Here is a 19,843-nt window from a genome sequence, read left to right on the forward strand (position 1 = left end):
GCAGGAATTAATTACATGGGTTGAATGAAATGATGAGAGTTGATTGTTCTTCTTGTTGATGTTCTATTGTTGTTAATTAATAAACTCCTCTTTTTGTTAAAGCCATCCCTAACTGTCTATAAGCTATCTATAACCCATAACAAATGAGTAGACTATATGTTTGCACACTTATTTTAGTATCTAAAATAAATATCTTATTTTAGATATTTATGGCTGACACTATTTCTCCCTATTTGATCATTTCACAGTCATGAGAATTATAGAATAGATTTGGCAATAGTTAAATTTATTTTCTTAAATACGACAAAGAAATAAACTAATGAAACATTTGGAGAGTGGTGAAGAATACCCTCAGTTCCCTACTCACATCGTCATACCTAACACTATTCATTTGTCTATGGGTGACTTTTTTTTTTTTTTTTTTTTTTTTTTTTTACCTCAATCTCCTATGGCTTTTTGCCTGAAGGCATTCCCTGGCCACCGGAATGTGTCTGTACTATGCACAAAAAGCTGTAAGTGTCAAAGAATGAATAATGTCCATGGCAGTAGCCTTCAGTAAATATTATTAGTTGGAATTTGTGGGTAAATGCCACATGTTTTGAAGTATGTTCAACAATGCCTCCCCAGAGGTCCCCAGTAGTGAGCCTCTGTTTTCACAGTAGTAATCTACTTATTATTTCACTCTGTATTAGTTTCTATTCTATGTTACTCTATTAGGGCTGCCATAACAAAGAACCACAGATTTGATAACTTAAACAACATAAATTTATTATCACAATTACGGAGGCTAGAAATCTGAGATCAAGGTGTCATCAGGGTTGATTTCTTCTAAAGCCTTTTTCATTGGCTTCTATATAACTGTCTTCTTCCAGCATCTTCACTCGGTCTTTCCTCTGTGTGTATCTGTCATGGGCTGAAATGTGTATTCCAAAATTCATGTATTGAAGCCCTAATTCTCAGTACCTCAGAATGTGACTGCATTTGAATGTATGGCCTTTAAAAATGTGATTATATTGAAATGAAGCTGTTACAGTGGGCTCTAATTCAATCTGACTGACGTCCTTATAAGAAGAGGGAATTTGGGCACACAAAAAGACGTTAGGGATGTTTGTGCACATTAGGATGTTTGTCAGAAAAGACCATGTGCAGACGCAGTGAGAAGGAGGCCATCTGCAAGCCAGAAAAAAACAGGCCTCAGGAGAAACCAAACTGCCAACACCTTGATCTTGGACAACTAGTCTCCTGAACTATGAGAAGATAAATTTCTGTTGTTTAAACCAACCACCCAACCTGTGCTACTGTGTTACGGCAGTCCTAGCAAATAATATTAGATTGGTGCATTACTTTCAATGGCAAAAACTGCAAGCGCTTTTGCACCAACCTCACATGTCTATATCTTAATCTTCTCTTTTTCTAAGAACACCAGTCAGGTTAGATTGGAGCTCGTCCATATAATCTCATTTTATCTTAATTATCATTTTAAAGACCCTATCTCCAAGTACAGTCACATTCTGAGATACCGGGAGTTAAAACTTCAACATAACATGAATTTGCAGGAAAATCAATTCAGTTCACAACACTTCTCTTCCAAATCTTATGCTCTCCTCTCTCCTATTTGTGTTACCCAGGGATTATTCCCTAAGAAGACAGTTGCAATTAATGCTTTCTCTCAGACTTTGCTTTTGAGGAGGCTCAGACTAAAGCAAGTGGTTAAAGGCCTTAGGAAGAAAAGGAAGTTTAAAACATTTTCTGAAAAATTAACAGAATTATAGACTGGAGAAAATGAGAAAGGGATATTTAAAAATATAGTGGTCTAGAACTTTTAAAAACTGAAAGAAAATATGGTTTTTTAAGATTAAGGATCACACTGAATTCAGAGTAGAATAAACAAAAGCAATTTCTTCCTAAATACATTTTACTAGTGATAGTATATTAAATTGCTGTATAAATAGACCCTAAAATGCAATAACTTAAACTCACAAAACCATCCAGGAAAGGTGCTCTGACAATTTATGGACTCCTACTTCTGCCATTCTGGATCTCCACCTTTGCTATGGATTGCTGCCATCCATAACTAGCCAGAGCATAGGAAAGGTCAGGAGGAAGACATGGCTACTTTAAAAGCTGATTCATTGTGGAGAAGTATATTCCTTGGCCATACTCAACTCAAGGGAGACTTGAAAACATGAACTATTTCTGCCTGGCTACAGTATTATTATCATATAAGCAGGAAATAACAGATTCAGGTAGACACTAAGGATTTCTGCCTCATGCAACATGATGACATTACAGAATAAACATTGCAAAGGCAAAAAACAAGAAAAAACAAAAAAGAAATACTAAAAATAAATCATGTATCACAAGGAAAAATAGATTACAAGTCATCCCCAATTAGCAATGGTTCAACTTAACATTTTTTCATTTCATGATGGTATGAAAGCATTAAACATTCAGAAGAAATTGTTCTTCTAGTACTCATACAATCATTGTATTTTTCACTTTAAGTATAATCAGTGAGATATTCAACATCAGATTTTCAACACTTTATTATGAAAAACACTTTATGTTAGAAGATTTTGCCCATCAGTAGATCAATATCAGTGTTCTGAACACATTTCAGGTTAACTAGGCTAAGCTTTAATGTTCAGATGGTTAGGTGTACCAAATGAATATTTGACTTACAGTATTTTCAACTTACCAATGATTTATCAGGAAATAACATGAGGAACATCTGTATTTAAAAAGGGACAGCAATTCAATGAGAAGATAATTTGCATTAGAATAAATTCTTAAAATACTGAGAGATAATCTCGATTGTAAATTCTTTACTTAATACTCAAAAGTGAAGCATTTATACTAAGACATTATTTTATTAAATATATACTATTGAATGCACAGATGCATAGTAATAATAAATTTGGGAGTGATTAAATAAGTTGGATTTAAAATAGTTGAAAACAACAAATACTTTTTTTAATATAAAGAATTTGTATGTGGTTATATCAATTGGTACTTCTTGTTTCACATGAAAGTGTTTGAATTTTTGTCAAATGATTTTCTGTATTTCTTGTGGTCAATTTATGATCATTCTTTTATATATCAATATGTTTTCTCATATTAAATTACTTTTGATTCTACTTAATTCCTCTGATATATTTTAAATGTGTATTAAAAAAAGATATCCAATAATTGAAAATAACTTCCATTCTGCTATATGTACAAATATTTACAAATAATTTATCTCTATATTAGACTATAAGTAAACAATAAATAAAACAATAACAATCAGAAAAAAAATTAATTAATTAATTTGAAATGCACTTCTACTAGGACTTTAGAGTATAAAATCTCCTTTAAATACCTTGAGAAAAAAAGAAAATAACAACAAAATAGTTATAAATGGCTTTAAGATGGCTTACTAGGGGGATTGGATACCTCTTTTCTGCCACAATTTATAACCAAAATAGCAAGCATATAATAACACTTGAAACAGAGCATCTAAGCTACAGTGGAATTCAACAGAGAAATGACAGTAACCCTTGAGACATGGAAAACAGCCAGCATTGGTTGGAATTGTAGGTATGCTCCCCAGTGCAGGGAAAGGGTATGTGAGAAATTCACTGTGATCCCATGGTGGACTCCAGCAACCTTAGCTTTAGGAGAATTCCTCAATCCTCACAGAACCTGAGAATAGTATAGGGAAGATATACAAATGGCCAGTAAACATATGAAAAAATGTTCAACATCACTAATAATCAGGGAAATGCAAATCAAAACCACACTGCCATACAACTTTACTCCTGCAAGAAGTAATAAAAAAATCAATCAAATACAAAAACCTCAATAAATAATAGATGTTGGCATAGATGTGGTGAAATGAAACACTTCTACACTTCTGTTGGAAATATGAACTAATATAACCACTATGGAAAACATCGTGAAGACTCCTTAAAGGACTGAAAATAGAACTACAATTTGATCCATCAATCCCACTCCTGAGTATCTATCCAGAAGAAAGGAAGTCATTACATGAAAAAGATACTTGTACATTCACTTTTATAGCAGCACAATTCGCAACTGCAACAATATGGAACTGGCTCAAATGCCCATTAATCAACAAATAAAGAAATTGTGAAATATGCACACACACAGATACATACCATGTAGTACTACTCAGCCATAACCAGGAACAAGATAATGGCATTCACAGCAACCTGGATGGAATTGGAGATGGTTATTCTAAGTGGAGCAACTCAGTAATTGAAGAACAAACATCATTAAACTTTCATTCATAAGTGGGAGCTAAGCTATGGGGATGCAAAGGCATAAGAATGATACAATGGACTGTGGAAACTCAGGGGAAAGGGTGGGATGAGGGTGAGGAATAAAAGTCTACACACTGGCTACAGTGTACACTGCTCAGGTGATGGACACACTAAAATCTCAGAAATCACCACTAAAGAACTTATTCATGTAACCAAAAATCACCTGTTCCATGAAAATCTATTGAAATTAAAAAAAAATTAAAAGAAAAACTCTAAAACATTCTTGAAACAAAACTATATTTAAGAAAATGAAAAGACATCTTGTCTTTGTATATAATTACCTAAAATAAGTCAATAATTTTTCAGTTACTTTGAGTTAAGCTTAACCTCTCTAAAAATGTCATCTTTTATTTTGCAGTTAACAAAGTTAATTGTTAAGGTTGTATGTATATATTTATCTACATCTATCTATATAGATGTAAGAGTCTGAATAGCCAGAAATCCTTTTATAAACAAAATGCTATGTTCAATTAGAAAAAAGAAAAAGAATATTAGAGACACTCTAAAAATGAAAAATAAAGTGTAACAGTTGTGCATTGATCAGCAGGCAGGCAAAAGAAATGAAATGAATTCAGGCATAGAACATACACTTGAATATATTTAACAACTTGATTTATGGTATAGTTGTCTTAAAAACAACTTCTCAAAGACAAATGATGGTTTAATTTTTGTTCAATTGAATTATTATTTGAAATAATATAAAATTGTATCTAAATATTACACCATGTATCACATAAATTTTAAATAAATCAGAGGTCTAAATGCAAAAATAAAATCTTAAGAGCCAGGCACATTGGCTTGCTGCTTGGTGGCTGAGATCAGAGGATTGTTTGAGGCAGGAGTTAGAGATCAACTTGGACAAATAGCAAGACACCATCTCTGGGGAAAAAAAACTCACAAAGAAAATAAAATGTAGAACTATTAGAGAAAATGTAAGAGAAATTATATTATTGTCTGGAACAGAAGAAAAATGACTTAAACAAGAAGGTAAAAAAGAGAGAGAGATTTGACTATGTATTTTTAATGGAAAACTTTTATACTAGAAAAGAGCAAGAGCACTACATGAAAAGTCCTAGAAAAAAAATGAAACTCAAAAGAAGCAGAGGATATTTTCAACTTACATCACAAATAAAGAGCTTATATCTTTATATGCCGAAACTTCTAAACATCAAGCAAAAATATGTCCAACAATGTACTATAAGGTGGGTAAAACATATAATATTCTATGAAACTCAAATTCTTTTTTTTAACCTTTTATCTTACATTCAGGGATACATGCACAGGTTTATTATATAAGTAAATTGCATGCTGTGTGGGTTTGATGTTCAGATTATTTCATCACCCAGATAATAAGTATAGTATCTGATTGTTAGTTTTCTGATCCTTACCCTCCTTCCAGTCTTACCCTTGAGTAGGCCTTGGTATCTGTTGCTTCTTTGTCTGTATTCATATGTACCAGATGAGCAGCTCCCACATGTAAATGAGCAGATATGGTATTTGATTTTCTGTTCTTGAGTTAGTTTACTAATGATGATGGCATCTATCTCCATCCCCATTGCTGCAAAGAAGATGATCTGTACGGCTATGTAGTATTCCATGGTGTATATGCATCAAATTTTCTTTATCCAACCCTCTGTTGATGGGCTTTTAGGTTAATTATATGTCTTTGATATTATGAATAGTGCTGTGATAAATATATGTGTGTATGTGTCTTTTTGATAGAATTATTTATATATCCTTGAGTGTATACCCAGTAATGGGATTGCTGGGTTGAATGGTAGTTCTAAGTTCTTTCAGAAATCACAAAACTGCTTCCCACAATGTCTGAACTAATTTACATTCCCTCCAGCAGTCTATAAGTGTTCTCTTTTCTCCAAAACCTTGCAAGCATCTGTTATTTTTTGACATTTTAATTATAGCCATTCTGACTGGTGTGAAACGGTATCACATTGTGGTTTGGATTTGCATGTCTGTAATAATCAGTTATGTTGAGCATTTTTTTGATCTGATTTTTGGCCACATGGATGTCTTCTTTTGCAAAGTGTTCATGTTCTTTGCCCACTTTTTTTTTTTTTTTTTTTTTTTTTTTTTTTAGACAGAGTCTCACTCTATAACCAGGCTGGAGTGCAGTGGTGTGACCCTGGCTCACCGCAACTTCCGTTTTCTGGTTTCAAGCATTTCTCCTGCCTCAGCCTCCCAAGTATCTGGGACTACAGGCACGCACCACCACGTCTGACTAATTTTTTGTACTTTTAGTAGAGACGGTGTTTCACCATGTGGGGTTTCACCAGGATGGTCTCGATCTCTTGACCTCGTGATCCACCCTCCTCAGCTTCCCAAAATGCTGGGATTACAGGCGAGAGCTACTGCACCGGGCCTCTTTGCCCACTTTTCAATGGAGTTGTTTGTTTTGTCTTTGTAAAATCTTTTAAGTTCCTTATAGTTTCTGGATATGAGATCTTTGTCACATGCATAGTTTGCAAATATTTTCTTATATTACGTAGATAGTGTGTTTACTCTGTCAACAGTTTCTTTCATTGTGCAGAAATTCTTTAGTTTAATCAAGTCCTGTATTTGTCAGTTTTTGTTTTGGCTGCAATTGCTTTTTGTCATGAAATGTCATGAAATCTTTGCCAGGTCTTATGTCCAGATAGGTAATTCCTAGTTTATCTTTCAGGGTGTTTATAGTTTTGGGATCCACATTTAAGTTCTTACTCCATGTTGATTTGATTTTTGTATTTATGGTGAATTTTGTATGGTATAAAGAAGGCATCCAGTTTCATTCTTATATGTATTACTAGCCAGTTACCGCAGCACCATTTATGGAATAGGGAGTCCTTTCCCCATTGCTTGTTTTTGTCAGTTTTGCCAACAATCAAATGGTTGTAGGAGTGTGACTTGATTTCTGTGTTTTCTATTTTGGTCCATTGGTCTATGTGTCTGTTTTGTTACCAGTACCATGATGTTTTGGTTTAGGGAGACTTGTAGTATAGTTTGAAGTCGAGTAACATGATGCCTAAAACTTTGTTCTTTTTGCTTATGATAGGCTATTTGGGCTTTTTTGTCTCTATATAAATTTTAAAATAGTATTTTTTTAATGTTACTTCGATAAGAATAGCACTGAATCTATAAATTGCCTTGGGCTGTAGAGGCATTTTAACGATATTTATTCTTCTTATCCATGAGAAGGGAATGTTTTTCCATTTGTTTATGTCATTTTTTATTTCTTTGAGCAGTGTTTCGTAATTCTGGCTGTAGAGATCTTTCATTTCCTTGCTTAGCTGTATTCCTAGGTATTTTATTATTTTTGTGGCGATTGTGAATAGAATTGTGTTATTGATTTGGTTTTTAGCTTCAATGCTGTTGATGTAAAGTAATACTACTAATTTTTGTACATTAATTATATATCCTGAAACCTTGCTGAAGTTGTTTAGCAGATCAGGTCACTTTTGGGCAGAGACTATAAGGTTTTCTAGATATAGAATCACATCATCTGCAAACAGGGATAGTTTGAGTTCCTCTCTTCCTATTTGGATGTCTTTCATTTCATTATCTTGCCTAATTACTCTGGTCAGGACTTCCAGTTATATCTTAAATAGAAGTGGTAAGAGAGGACACCCTCATCTTGTTTTGGTTTTTAAGCAGGATATTTATGGGTTTGTCCATTCAGTATCATGTTGGCTATAGGTTTATCATAGATGATTCTTATTATTTTGAAGTATGCTCTTTCAGTGCTTAGTTTATTGAGAGTTTTTTTTTTTTAACACGAAGTGAGTTTGAATTGTATTGAAAGGCTTTTCTGTGTATATTGAGATAATCATTCAGTATTTGTTTTTAGTTCTGTTTATATGATGAATCACATTTATTGATTTGCAAATGTTAAATAGTAAATGTTAATAGTAATTCAGTGAAATTAAATGTTAATAGTAATTAAGGATAATTAAATGTTAATAGTATTTAAAATTATCCCTTGAATCCCAGGGATAAAGCATACTTAATTGTGGTAGATTAAGTTTTTGATGTGCTGCTGGATTCCACTTGTTAGTATTTTTTTGAGCATTTTTGCATCTATGTTCTTCAAGGATACTGGCCTGAAGTTTTCTTTTTGTGGGTTTGTCTCTCCCAGGTTATGGTATCATGATGATGCTAGTCCCATGGAGTGAGTTAAGAAGGAGTTCCTTTTCCTCAATTTTTAGATATGTGAAACAAATGCTCAAACTAAGAAAAAAGGCTATTAAATCATTTTTATATAAGTCTTTAACATACTAAAAAGGCCAAATTCTTAGTTTTAGAAAAATGTTCTATTGGTAAGGTTGTGGGGAAGTGAGCTATTTTATATATTGGTTTTTTGAAAAGATCAACACTGTTACACACTTAACTAATAGATCAAAAAAAAAAAAAAAAAAAAAGGAAAGAAAGAAAGAAAGAAAGAAAGAAAGAAAATTCAAATTGCCAAAATTGGAAATGGCAGAGGGCACATCACTACAAACCCTACCAAACCTATAAGGATTATAAGGAAGTATTATGAATAATTTAATGCCAACAAAGTAGGCAACCCAGATGAAGTGATCAAATTCCTAAAGAGAAATAAATTAATAGAAGCTAAAACAAGAAGAATTTAAAAATCTAAATATATTTGAACAAATAATGAAATTGAAATAGTAATTAAAAACCTTCTTAAAAATAAACACCTTGGGCCCCAATGACTTTAGTAAAGAAGTCTGCAAAAACATTTAAAAATCAAATAGTAACAATCACTCTCATGTATAGGAGTGCAGTCAGCATTGTGGCAAAAGTATTAAAGGAAACTATTAGAGAATGTATGGAATATAGTCACAAGCTTTCTTGGAAGGCCAAGAAGTTTTTATAGTTTCAGTAGAAGTTTTGACTGAAGGCAGCCTTATCCCCTTTACCTTTAGTTGATAACAAAAGCAAATAGCTAAGAAATGTGGAGTTTATCTGAATAACTTGTTTACTCATGTGGTCCTATAAACTAACCTTTGATCATTCCAGATGGCTGTCTCAGAAAGAGGTCGACCAAGGATATTGCCTACTAATGTTGTTTGCTTTAGGACTTAGAGCCTGTCCTTTAATCTCTTCACTCTACTAGTATTGACTCAAAGCTTTTGTCATTTAATGTGTTTAATAAAGTCTGGAGAGGCCAAATTGTCAGGGCCAGAGGCTGCTATCTCTTCACATCACTCTCTTTGAGTGTCTGGGAGTGGCCTGGACACCCCTGCCCACTCATTCACTGTATTCTGTGTTTATGTGCATGTTATTCATTTGTTGTTGAGTCAAGGTCTGCAGGATAGACTGCTGTGGGTAGTGACCCTGACACTCATGCTCTTCCAGAAAATGGAATATGAAAAAATTACTTCCTATTATGTCCTATGATGTCAGTTTTATTCTGATACCAAAGTCAGACAAAATCTTTATTAAAAAAGAGAATGAGAAACAAACCTCTCTCATCAATATAGAATTCAAAACCTTCAAACAATATTAAAAATAAAGATTACAGCAACAAATAAAAATAACAGTATAATCAAGAAGGATTTATCCTAGCAATACAAAAGTGATTCGATATCTGAAAACATCTAAGAAAAACCTTACAGCTAACATCATCACAATTAATGGAGAAAAACTCAATGATTTTCCTTTAATGTAAGGAATGAGGCAAGGAGGTTTACTTTCACCTTTTCTAGTGAACATTATACTAGAGTTTCTAGCCAAAAACATCTGGAGACAAAAATAAATAAAAGACATTCACATCAAAAAGGAAGAAGTAAATCTATCTTTATCCTCAGATGACATAATCCTGTATGTTGAAAATTAGGCAATCCAGGCTGGGTACAGTGGCTTATGCCTATAATCCAAGCACTTTGGGAGAGCAAGGCAGGTGGATGACATGAGGTCAGGAGTTCAGGACCAGCCTAACCAACATGATGAAGCCCAGTTTATACTAAAAATTCCAAAAATTACCTGGGCGTGGTGGCAGGTGCCTGTAATCCTAGCTACTTGGGAGGCTGAGGCAGGAGAATTGCTTGAACCCAGGAGGCAGAGATAGCAGTCAACCAAGATCACACCATTGCACTCCAGCCTGGGTGACAAGAGTAAAACTGTCTGAAAAAAAAAAAAAAAAAAAGAAAATTAGGCAATCCACAAAAGTAACCAAACCACTCTCCTTTACACACCAAAAGATCAACTGTTAGAACTCACTCATAAAAAGTTTCAGCAATGATGCATGCTACATAGTACAGCTGTTGTATTCCTATATTCAATCAATGAATAACTAGAAAGTGGAAATAAGAAAAAAAAATTTATTCTCTGTAGAATCAAACAGAATAAAAGATTTAGGAATACATTGAACAAAAGAAGTACAAGACTTATAGACCAAAATCTATAAAACATTGCTGGTTGAAATTAAAATCTATATGGATGGAGAGACATTCCATGTCCATTAAGATGACACATTTTCCCAAATTATTCTACATATTTAAACAATCGTTATAAATATCCCAGTAGGCTCTTTGTTTGTTCTGGCAGAAATGAACAAGCTAGTTCTGAAATTTACATGTTAATATGAAGAATCTAGAATAGCTAAAACTATACTGAAGAAGAAAAACAAAGTTATAGGCTTCTGAACTTTAAAACTTACTATGAAACTTCAGTAATTAAGACAGTGTGGCATTGGTATACAGATTTGAGTCTAGAAACTAACGCTTATACTTCCAGGTAATTTATTTTTGATATGGGTACCAAGTCAAATCAATGAAGAAAGATTAGTCTTTTCAACAAGTTTTGCTAGGACAATTGGACATTCATATGCAGAAAAATGAATTTAAACACATAAATTACATCATACATGCACAGAATTAAAATAGATAATAGAATTCAATGTAAGAATTTCTTAGAGAAATACTTGTGATAAAATTCTGATTACATTGGGTTAGGCAAAGTTTCTTAACTATAACACTCAAAGCAAAATCCATTGAAAAAAAGATAAAACTAAACTCCATCAAAATTAAAAACTGTATTTCAAAAGACATCATTACATAATTGAAAGACAAGTTTGACTGGAAGAAATATTTACATAACACAAATTCAATAAAGGATTGTGTCCAGAATCTGAATTTGAAGAGATTTCAACAAAGGAAGATAGATAAAAGGTCAATATGCCCATGAAACAAAGTTCAACATTACTAGTCATTAAAAATACACAAATTTAAGCAAAATGAGAAACTACTTCACAATGATTAGAATAGCTATACTTTAAAAGACAGGCAACAACAAGTATTGGCGAGGATGTGAAAATGTAACCCTCATACCCTCCTAGTAGGGATACAAAATAGAGTAGTCGCTTTGAAAGACAATTTGAGAGTTTCTTAAAAATTACACAGATTTATCAGAGAACCAATTCTACTCGTAGATATCTATCCAAGAAAATGAAAACATATTTCTGCAAAAAGTCATAATCACAAATTTATAGTAGCATATTCAAAATAGCCAAGAACTGGAAAGAATCTCAGAACTGGTAAATGGATAAAGGAAATGCGATATATGCATAGGCTAGGACACTGTTGAAAAATAAAAAGGTACAGAGAACTGAAACATACCACAATTTGATGAACCTCAAAAACATGCCAAGTCTGTGATTGGCAAACATTTTCTTTAAAGGACCATATAGTAACTTCCATAAGCTTTTCAGTCCATAAGATTTCTGTTGCAGCTACTCAACTTTGTCCTTGTAGGAAAAAAAATAGCCATAGATGCTATGTAAATTAATGGGTGTGGCTGTAGCCAATACAATTTTATTTATAAAAATAAGAGTTAGGCAGGAACTGGCCTGTGGGTTGCAGTGTGTCCACGTCCTTGCTAAGTGAAAACGTCAGAAGCAAAAGGCCACTTCTGTTTGATTCCCTGTATGTGATATTAAGTAAAGGTGAATCTGAGCCCGGGCATGGTGGCTCATGCCTGCAATCTTAGCACTTTGGATGGCCAAGGTGGGAGGATCACCTGAGGTAAAGAGTTTGAGACCAGCCTGACCAATATGGAGAAACCCTGTCTCTACTAAAAAATACAAAATTAGCCAGGCATGGTGACACATACCTGTAATCCCAGCTACCTGGGAGGCTAAGAGAGAAGAATCGCTTGAACCTAGGAGGCAGAGGTTGAGGTGAGCCAAGATCACCACGCTGCACTCTAGCTTAGGCAATAAGAATGAAACTGTCTCAAAAAAAAAAAAAAAGAAAAGAAAGAAATAAAAAGAAAAGAAAAGAGAATAAAAGAAAAAAGAAAGAAAAGGTGAATCTGGGAGATTCTGGGAACAGGGCTTGATACGGAAAGGCGTGCAAGAGATGTTTTACAAGTGCTAAACATGTTTTAAACTTGAATTTTGGTGATGGTTACACAAAACTGTAAATTTTCTAAAAATATTTGAGTTGGAAACTTAAAATTAATTAATTTTATGGTGTGCAAATTAAGTCTCACACATGTCTAAAAAAAAGACCTAAAGTAAATATGACAAAATATTTGCATTTGTTAACTATGTTTAATAGATCTATGGTTGTAATATCATTTGGTACCTTCTTCTTTGTTACTAAAATATTTCATAATTAAAATGTGAAAAGATAATTACGTTAGGTTCCAAATCCTCATTTTGAACACAAGTAAATTAAGGCCCAGAGAAGTTACATTACTCATTCAGAATTACATAACAAATTAATGCAGAGTCAAGACTCAGATGCAGGCCTCCTTATGTTCATTTTTTCACACTGTAATTCATTGCTTTATTCATATAGACAGAAAAAAGAACGTAGAACCGAAATAGAATACTCTGTTTTCTGTTCTGTATTTCTTCTCCTAATTTCTCTAGGTTGATTTGATCCATAATAAACTGGCCCACAGAAACAATAGTAAACTCTTAGGAGTTCAGAAAGGTAAATGTAAACATTAGATATGGAAATAGTGTATTTTGGGAACATCTTTGATGTCTGATAAATCTTTGTAAATATTCTTTGTTAATCTAATAAAATGTTGAAAGGACATCGTCTTTATAGCATCCTAGATTTTTTTTCGTTATTTTCCTTCAAATGCTTAGTGAGAGCTTAGGTATGAATTCAATGAATCAGATTCACAAGGATTAATATATTTTATTAAGCATGTACAATCTTTAATTATTTAGAAATAATTTTTAGAAAACTGTCAACTTGTTAGAAAATATTAATATTTGTGTGTGTGTGTGTGTGTGTGTGTGTGTGTGTGTGCAGTTCTTTCATCTTTTAAATCCCACCACCATGACCAACTTACCACACACAAAAAAAAGAGGAGGATCCCAATTAATTCCTCTTTGCACATGTTTTTAAAAATTTAGATCAAATGTTATAATATAACAGAACACTCAAACAAAAATTTGATGGAAATTTCATTACTCACAATGATTATTTATTATCATTAATATTGCTTACATTCCATTTATATGTTTGTCTTTGACATTTCTTTAAACTGGGAAAAATCATCAGTGTGATTTATTTCTGTGTTGGTTTATCTTGTCTCTTTGCTGGTTCTAGGATACTGACTTCAACTCTCATGAAGGATACCATAGATCGTTACGTTTTTTTTTTTTTTTTTTTTTTTTTTTTTTTTTTTTGAGAAGGAGTTTTGCTCTTGTTACCCAGGCTGGAGTGCAATGGCGCGATCTCGGCTCACCACAACCTCTGACTCCTGGGTTCAGGCAATTCTCCTGCCTCAGCCTCCTGAGTAGCTGGGATTACAGGCACGAGCCACCATGCCAACTAATTTTTTGTATTTTTAGCAGAGACGGGGTTTCACCATGTTGACCAGGATGGTCTCGATCTCTCGACCTCGTGATCCACCCGCCTCAGCCTCCCAAAGTGCTGGGATTACAGGCTTGAGCCACCGCGCCCGGCCAGATCGTTAAGTTTAATAATCTATAGCCAATAAGTTTTATGTCAATTTTTAAAATTTTGTAAGTGGTTTGTTTGCAAATTTTCGTCTTTAAGAAGGAAACATGAAGCTTAGCAAAAAAAAAAAAAAATCCATTTTTGTAGACCTCAGCATCGTTTCTCCCACTAAATATACTCAGACCTATGCAAAGGGAATAGATTTGGGAATATTTGAAGCAATTTCCCATTCAATACTTCTCTTCCCTCTCTATTAGAAAGGAAAAATACACAACAAAATGAAACAAAAGAAAATCATTAAAATCAAATAAATGCAAACCATGGGAATGTGTGCAGGTGGTCAAGAGCAGGTACTTTAAATTTTAGTGGATAGAACCAAGCTTATTTAGTGCCAAGCTGAGTTAATTGGGATAAAATACCGCTATTCACGCTATTCTATTAGGTTGGATTTGAAGTTATTACTGCAGGAGATTAGGTCAAAGTGTGCTATAAAGCCATCCAAATTTCAACTAAGTTGTTTTTTTTTTTTTTTTTTCAATTCTCTCTTTAAACCATGTATGCACATATGCATAAAATAGCCAACTGCACAGGAGATTTCACATTGCCTTTAAATTGCTCTTATTCGCTAAAGGTACTTAGTAGCCTGGCTAGCTGAATCTTTTTTATTTAACCCTCTGTCCTAGCAATGCTTTGTTAAAGCTAGAGGGCATTTTTTTTTGACTCCACTATACAATGAACACTGGGACTTTGGCTCCTCTTTACATGGTAAATAAGCTTTAAAACATTGGGTCAGCTAAGCTAGCAGTAGCTTTTAAAGAAAAGTTAGAAACAAACACACAAACATTACTTTCATTTTCTTAAGACAAATTTTAATTATCTATGGGGAAGGGAAAAGTGTCATGAATTGCGGGCACCACATGAAGCTGTTTATTGTATAATTTCGAAGAAGATGCTTTAAGGGAAATTTACAAGTTGGGGAGATAATTTCCCCAAAATAGATAACTTTTTTTCCCCTTGTGGTAATGCATAAGCCTGACAGGAGAAAAAGCTCTGGATAAAGGTGATGGGGATGGTGGGAGTGAATAATTCTAGCACATACCTGCCAACAGTTTATATCTCATATTTGTCTTATTAACTGTTTTGCATCAAAAGTATAGTGTTCAATTTAGTAACCTCTGTTTTTTCAATAGTCTGAATTCTAATATTTACTAAATTTTACAAAGTTTCTTTCTCTATTAAAGGCACTGTTTGACATTTTTGAGTGTATTTATTTATTTCTTCCAATGACTCTAGGAGGTAAATGTAATGTATTGTGTCTTTACAGGCAGGGAAACTGAGATACAGAAAAGACAAATATCTTACCTAAGTTCATTCCAATCTCAAGAGACAGAGATGGGATAAGCAAAGACTTTGTTATTTAATTTTACCTTTAAAATATGTTGAAACTTTGTTATAATAAGAAATATATGAAAAGGATACATTATTAGCTCTAAAGGAAACATTCAAATGGTCATTCCAACCAGGTTTGAGACAATGTGGGATTTTTAGAAGAGGTATATCATCTTAGGTTCTTTTTAAAAATAATAATAATAATAACACTCCTGTAGATGCATAAAGCTTCATTTCTTTATAAAAACAAAAGTTGCATCACTTTAGTCATCCCTTTGACATTTGTAAAAGTGGTTCTTTTTGAGAAAAACATTCTCCAGATCATCCTTCACCTTCCACCCCCAATGGACACACACACACACACACACACACACACACACAGGCACATATACTCTATTCCAAACTATTTCTCTGTGTCAAAGTATGTGATTATTAGTGTCATATTTTCATACAAACTCATTTGCTCTGGAAAGACTTTTGAAAAGAATCCCACCTCACCCCAATCAGAAGATTTTTACCCTGCAATTTGTCACTGAATTGAAAGCCCAGGAGGACATTTAGATGCACTTTCTCTTACTCAGGTCTGAAGGCTGCCCTGCATCTGCCATCCTCCTCAGCAGGTCAGACAGTCAGCATGTACAAGTCCAGATTCTTTGACCTCCAGCTAATCAGGAAAGAAGTAGGATAATGAGAGCAGATTAATACAGATTTGGAGTTAAGCTTGTATGGACACTGAGCTTCCCACACTGGTCAACAAAAAAATAAAACTCTTTCAAAGGTGGTAGGGTCAGTACTTACTGTTGATCTCTGTAGCCCTCAGCTTCCAGCTCAAACCCATCATATTATGTAAACACCGTTATTCATTATAAACTTGCTCAGCTCTTCTACAACACAGCTCTGCAGTATTTGACTTTGTGACCTATTCTTAAAGTGACTTTAGGGGTTGACCCCATGCTGCGTGTAGAGAACTTTTTTTTTTTCATTTTATTTGTTAAACTTATTTCAGTCATTAACCTCTTTCACAACCCTTTGATCTCCCCCTTCCACTGGCTTCAGAATTGGAGACAAAAAATAATTGACCTGTTGTCCAGAGCCAAGCTAATAGAACACTCAATAATGATGTCTTCTTAGAAGCAATATCTCCAGTTCAGGATAAGCTTTCCTAACCAAAACCTTGCCCTAATGTCCTCTTCATTAGGGGTCAATTCAAGCACCCCCAACTTCTCAGTTTCTTGGTCTGTCATTCCACAGTTTTCTATGGAAATAATCACACCTTTGAGAGTCTAGGTCATATTCTCTGTCCTTCACTTTGCTTTCTGGCCAGGTTTTCTGTAACAGAAAAAAAAAGAGATATTTTTGAAATAAAGTTAAATGAAGTCACCTTTGGTGGCCAAAATACCTGGCTGAGGAGGAGTCATCCAAGAAAAAAAAAATGTACTATAAACAGAACAGGCAGGGCCAAGTCATGCCCACCTGCATATAGGTCCATGGCAGGAGACCAGGCACTGGAGTCAGACACTGAATGCCAGATCTTTCCTTCACCTAAAATACAAGCAAAGATTCTTTGAAAGTGTATACATGGGACATTTAGCAAAAGTACATTATCTTTTTCAAAATTTCCCATGGTCACTGAGTCACATTCTAAGTTGGTGGGAGTAGTGGGAAGAACATGCCCTTGTCACTATTAGTTGATCAATAAATACTTACTAGATACAAATATTAGTATAATTTTCAAAACTTTGAATCACTCTAGCCTCCTGTTACAGAGTGACTCAAAGTTTCTAGGCTTCAATTACTTCACTTAAAATTAGGCAGATGTACAAAGACTAATGATTCTCAAATATGGAGCCAGAGAAACAGCACGAACATCACTTGAAAATGTGTTAGAAATGTTCATTATCAGGCAGAACCTTTGGGGATGTGTATTTACCTCCATATTTTAGAATTCACTATACTATAGAAAAACCAATGGATTTCATCTCCTCTCTCAGCTGACTGTGTCTACACCTCATCTACCTTCAAATTAATTCCCACCTGGCCTGTAGTCAATAAAGGTTTTAAATATTGTTCCAGTTCTACCAAAACCTCCAGATTCTCAGTATTCCCAGGGCAGCTTTGTCAGTCCTTTATTGTATTATTCTAAAAAATACCTGAGATTGGTTAATTTATAAAACAAGAGTTCAATTGGCTCACAGTTCTGTAGGCTTTGCAAGGAACAAGATGCTGGCATCTGCTTCTGGCAGTGGCCTCAGAAACCTTAAAATCAGTGCAGTAGGTGAATGGGAGTCTTGGTGTCACATGACAAGAAAGGGAATGAGAGAGAAAGAGATAAAGAGGAGGTCCCAGTCTCTCTTAAACAACCAGATCTTGCATAAAATAACTGAGTGTGAACTCACTTATCACCAAGGGGATGATACTAAGCCATTCATGAGGGATCCACTCCCATGATATAATCTCCTCCCACCAGGCCCCACCTCTAATATTGGGAATTATATTTCAACATGAGATTTGGAGGGGACAAACATCCAAGATATATCATTCCGCCTATGGCCCATAACTTACATGTCTGTCTCACATTTCAAAAATATAATGCCTACATAATAGTCCCCCAAAGTCTCAACTCATTTAATACAAAAGTCTCAAGTCCCAAGTCCAAATTTTCATCTGGAGATGAGTTTCTTCCATATGTGAGCATGTAAGAGCAAGAACAAGAGCATGTATTTACTCCAAGATATAATTATGAAGCAAGCATTGAGTATACATTCTCCTCCCAAAGGGAAAAAAATAACCAAAAAAAGAGGGACAACAGGCCATATGCAAGTCTGAAACCCAGCAGGGAAGTCATTAGATATTAAAACTCTATAATAATCCCCCTTGACTTCATATCTCTTATCCAGGGCACACTAGTGCAAGGGGTGGATTGCTAAGAACCTGGGCAGCTCTGTCCCAGGGCCTTTGTTGGGTGCAGTCCCTGTGTTTGCTCTCCTGGGCAGCTTGGCCCCAGTGATTTTGTGGGGTGCCACCCCTGTGACTACTCTTATCGGTAGGACTTGAATGTCTACGGGTTTTCTAGGCTCAGGGTACAACCTGTTGTTGGTTCTACCATCCTTGTATCTTGAAGCATCCTTGGATCTTGGATCCTTGGATATTTGTCACATCTCCACTGCGCAGTGCCCTGGTGGGGACTTCAACACTGTATTTCCCCTTGGCACTGCCCTAGTCCCTCTGCAGGGGCTCCATTTCTGTGGCAGGCTTCTGCCTGGGCACATAGACGTTCTCATATATCCTCTGAAATCTAGGTGGAACCTACCAAACCTCCTACAGTCCTGCATTCTCTGTGTTTGCAGACTTAACACTGTGGTGGAGCTGCCAAGGCTTAGAGTGGCTTGCACTCTCTAAAGTGGTAGCTGGGGCTCTACTTGGGGTCCTTTGAGCCAACCCTGGAGTCAGAACAACCTGCATGTGGGGAGCAGCGTCCCAAGGCTACACCATGTAGTGGGGCCCTGTAAATCATTTTTCACTCCTAGCCTTCTGGGCCTGTGATGGTAAACATTGCCTAGAAGGTCTTTGAAATGCCTTATAGGCCTTTCCCCCATTGTCCTGAATGGGGAAAATGAACACTTGGATGCATTTGGGTTCATTTCAGTCATACTATCTCTCCAGCAACTGGTTGTTCTACAGCACACTCGTATTCTTCTCTAAAAATGCTTGCCACAAGGTAGCCTGTGAGCTTTCCAAATTGTTATGCTTTGCTTCCCTTTTAAATATAAGTTCCAACGTTAAGTCATTCTGTTGCTCCCACATCTGATAACAGGCTGTTAGAATTAGCCATGCTCCTTCTTGAATGCTTTCCTGCTTAGAAATGTCCTCTATCAGATACCCCAGGTCATCTTGCTTTAGTTCAAATTTCCGTAGATCCCTAGAGCATGAACACAAAGTGGCCAAATTTTTTGAGGGTGTAATACACATGGCTTTTAACCCAATTTCCAATAAATTCCTCATTTCCATCAGGGTGCACATCAGCCTAAACTTCACTGTCCATATCTCTATCAACATTTTGGTCACAGCCATTTAACCAGTGTCGAAGAAGTTTAAAACTTTCACTCATCTTCCTGCCTTCTTCTGAGCCCTCTAAACTCTTCCAACCTCTGTCTGTGAACCCAGTTCCAAAGTCACCTCCTCATCTTCCTATTTTTATAGCAATGCCCC

The sequence above is a fragment of the Saimiri boliviensis genome, chromosome 13 (assembly GCF_048565385.1).
Source record: "Saimiri boliviensis isolate mSaiBol1 chromosome 13, mSaiBol1.pri, whole genome shotgun sequence".
NCBI classification, from domain to species: Eukaryota; Metazoa; Chordata; class Mammalia; order Primates; family Cebidae; genus Saimiri; species Saimiri boliviensis.